This window comes from Taudactylus pleione, unplaced genomic scaffold (genome assembly GCF_031769625.1).
Source record: "Taudactylus pleione unplaced genomic scaffold, aTauple2 ptg000021l, whole genome shotgun sequence".
Classification (NCBI taxonomy): Eukaryota; Metazoa; Chordata; class Amphibia; order Anura; family Myobatrachidae; genus Taudactylus; species Taudactylus pleione.
This window is the reverse complement of record NW_028284423.1, coordinates 15,798,815-15,802,500: the sequence shown is the minus strand read 5'-3', so window position 1 is coordinate 15,802,500 and position 3,686 is coordinate 15,798,815. Positions and strand designations below refer to the sequence as shown.

General features: G+C 32.3%; 1 non-coding gene across 1 annotated transcript; it reads right to left on the bottom strand.

Moving 5' to 3' along the window:
- Positions 1-1,254: 1,254 nt before the first annotated feature.
- Positions 1,255-1,326, bottom strand: TRNAC-GCA (transfer RNA cysteine (anticodon GCA)). The gene has a single exon. It is a non-coding gene; the product is annotated as a tRNA-Cys (tRNA).
- Between the last annotated feature and the right edge of the window lie 2,360 nt (positions 1,327-3,686).

Sequence of the window (3,686 nt, the reverse complement as noted above, 5' to 3'; positions counted from 1 at the left end):
TTTATATTTGCCTTCTATAAATTATAGATTTCTGTAAAAATCTCTATCAAAAAAATTAAATCTACCACTCTAACTGTGCTATGAGGAAGTATATAATGTTAAAGTTTCACTTTTTTTGTTTTCTTGCTCTTACTTGTGTTAGCTTTTCCTGTACTTGAGTTTCAAACTAGCTGTAAACTGCAAATTGATTCAGTACCTTTACACATTAAAAGCTAGGTAAAGGGGGCACCCAGATTTGAACCAGTGACCTCTTGATCAGCAGTTGAATGCTCTACCACTGAGCTATACCCCCAATTGCGTACAAGATTTTAAAACCATTCACATTGCAGTCAGAAAGTATAGGTGTTTGTACTATATATGTTGTCTTATAGGATAAAAAATTAATATGTATAGTTATGGTGATGCTTTGGAGTTATTATTCTGGGCTTGATTGCAGAGTTTACATAGGTGTAAACTGTGAGCATGCTCAAAAAGGAACTTTGATCTTCTAAATCTCCAATTTGGTCAGTTATAGTGACATCAGAACATATTGTAACTTTATATTTTGGGAGGCCAAACAGAACTAAGAAAATACAAATTCTTAGCAACAAACCTATAGAAATTATTTCAAAAAGTAGCTGACAACAGTATATTATTGCTATTAAAATAGGACATTTTGATTTTTGGGCTTGTGGGCTCAGATGTTCAAAATTAATGTTTGATGCATAAACTCGAATGGCCTAGTTGCAAAATCAGTCTAAGATCAACCCCCAATTACAACAACAGTTCCAGAATACTGCAATGTAATTGCTTAATAATTCCTTATTTTATTATCAAAGAGGGTGAGTATTAAAGTACACATGTTTCAAGTTCAGTTCTATTATACTATTCTAAATATATTACTATAGAAAGGACAGAAATTAAATTGAGGTTCTGGAACTGTTGGTGGGATTAGGGATTGAACTCAGACTGATATTGCAATAAGGCTTCTCCTACTTCTTCAGTTTAACCATTTGGGAAAGAAAGTACTTTTTTAAGAGAAACTAGGTAGGTCCTTTATATTTGCCTTCTATAAATTATAGATTTCTGTAAAAATCTCTATCAAAAAATCGAAATCTACCACTCTAACTGTGCTATCAGGAAGTATATAATGTTAAAGATTCACTTTTTTTGTTTTCTTGCTCTTACTTGTGTTAGCTTTTCCTGTACTTGAGTTTCAAACTAGCTGTAAACTGCAAATTGATTCAGTACCTTTACACATTAAAAGCTAGGTAAAAGGGGCACCCGGATTTGAACAAGGGACCTCTCGATCTGCAGTCGAATGCTCTACCACTGAGCTATACCCCCAATTGCATACAAGATTTTAAAACCATTCACATTGCAGTCAGAAAGTATAGGTGTTTGTACTATATATGTTGTCATATAGGATAAAAAATTAATATGTATATTTATGGTGATGCTTTGGAGTTATTAATCTGGGCTTGATTGCAGAGTTCACATAGGTGTAAGCTGTGAGCATGCTCAAAAAGGAACTTTGATCATCTAAAGCTCCAATTTGGTCAGTTATAGTGATATCAGGTCATATTGTGTCTTTATATTTTGGGAGGCCAAACAGAACTAAGAAAATACAAATTCTTAGCAACAAACCTATATAAATTATTTCAAAAAGTAGCTGACAACAGTATATTATTGCTAATAAAATAGGACATTTTGATTTTTGGGCTTGTGGGCTCAGGTGTTCAAAATTAATGTTTGATGCATAAACTCGAATGGCCTAGTTGCAAAATGAATATGAGATCAAACCCCAATTACAACAACAGTTCCAGAATACTGCAATGTAATTGCTTAATAAATCCTTATTTAATTATCAAAGAGGGTGAGTATTAAAGTACACATGTTTCATGTTCAGTTCTATTATACTATTCTAAATATATTACTATAGAAAGGACAGAAATTAAATTGAGGTTCTGGAACTGTTGGTGGGATTAGGGATTGAACTCAGACTGATATTGCAATAAGGCTTCTCCTACTTCTTCAGTTTAAGCATTTGGGAAAGAAAGTACTTTTTTAAGAGAAACTAGGTAGGTCCTTTATATTTGCCTTCTATAAATTATAGATTTCTGTAAAAATTGGTATCAAATAAATGAAATCTGCCACTCTAACTGTGCTATCAGGAAGTTTATAATGTTAAAGTATCACTATTTAAGTGATGCTTTTCTTTATTTAATTATCAATGAGGGTGAGTATTAAAGTACACATGTTTCATGCTCAGTTATATTATACTATTCTAAATATATTACTATAGAAAGGACAGAAATTAAATCGAGGTTCTGGAACTGTAGGTGGGATTAGGGATTGAACTCAGACTGATATTGCAATAAGGCTTCTCCTACTTCTTCATTTTTAACCATTTGGGAAAGAAAGTACTTTTTTAAGAGAAACTAGGTAGGTCCTTTATATTTGCCTTCTATAAATTATAGATTTCTGTAAAAAACTCTATCAAAAAAATGAAATCTACCACTCTAACTGTGCTATGAGGAAGTATATAATGTTAAAGTTTCACTTTTTTTGTTTTCTTGCTCTTACTTGTGTTAGCTTTTCCTGTACTTGAGTTTCAAACTATCTGTAAACTGCTAATTGATTCAGTACCTTTACACATTAAAAGCTAGGTAAAGGGGGCACCCAGATTTGAACCAGTGACCTCTTGATCAGCAGTTGAATGCTCTACCACTGAGCTATACCCCCAATTGCGTACAAGATTTTAAAACCATTCACATTGCAGTCAGAAAGTATAGGTGTTTGTACTATATATGTTGTCTTATAGGATAAAAAATTAATATGTATAGTTATGGTGATGCTTTGGAGTTATTATTCTGGGCTTGATTGCAGAGTTTACATAGGTGTAAACTGTGAGCATGCTCAAAAAGGAACTTTGATCTTCTAAATCTCCAATTTGGTCAGTTATAGTGACATCAGAACATATTGTGACTTTATATTTTGGGAGGCCAAACAGAACTAAGAAAATACAAATTCTTAGCAACAAACCTATAGAAATTATTTCAAAAAGTAGCTGACAACAGTATATTATTGCTAATAAAATAGGACATTTTGATTTTTGGGCTTGTGGGCTCAGATGTTCAAAATTAATGTTTGATGCATAAACTCGAATGGCCTAGTTGCAAAATCAGTCTAAGATCAACCCCCAATTACAACAACAGTTCCAGAATACTGCAATGTAATTGCTTAATAATTCCTTATTTTATTATCAAAGAGGGTGAGTATTAAAGTACACATGTTTCAAGTTCAGTTCTATTATACTATTCTAAATATATTACTATAGAAAGGACAGAAATTAAATTGAGGTTCTGGAACTGTTGGTGGGATTAGGGATTGAACTCAGACTGATATTGCAATAAGGCTTCTCCTACTTCTTCAGTTTAACCATTTGGGAAAGAAAGTACTTTTTTAAGAGAAACTAGGTAGGTCCTTTATATTTGCCTTCTATAAATTATAGATTTCTGTAAAAATCTCTATCAAAAAATCGAAATCTACCACTCTAACTGTGCTATCAGGAAGTATATAATGTTAAAGATTCACTTTTTTTGTTTTCTTGCTCTTACTTGTGTTAGCTTTTCCTGTACTTGAGTTTCAAACTAGCTGTAAACTGCAAATTGATTCAGTACCTTTACACATTAAAAGCTAGGTAA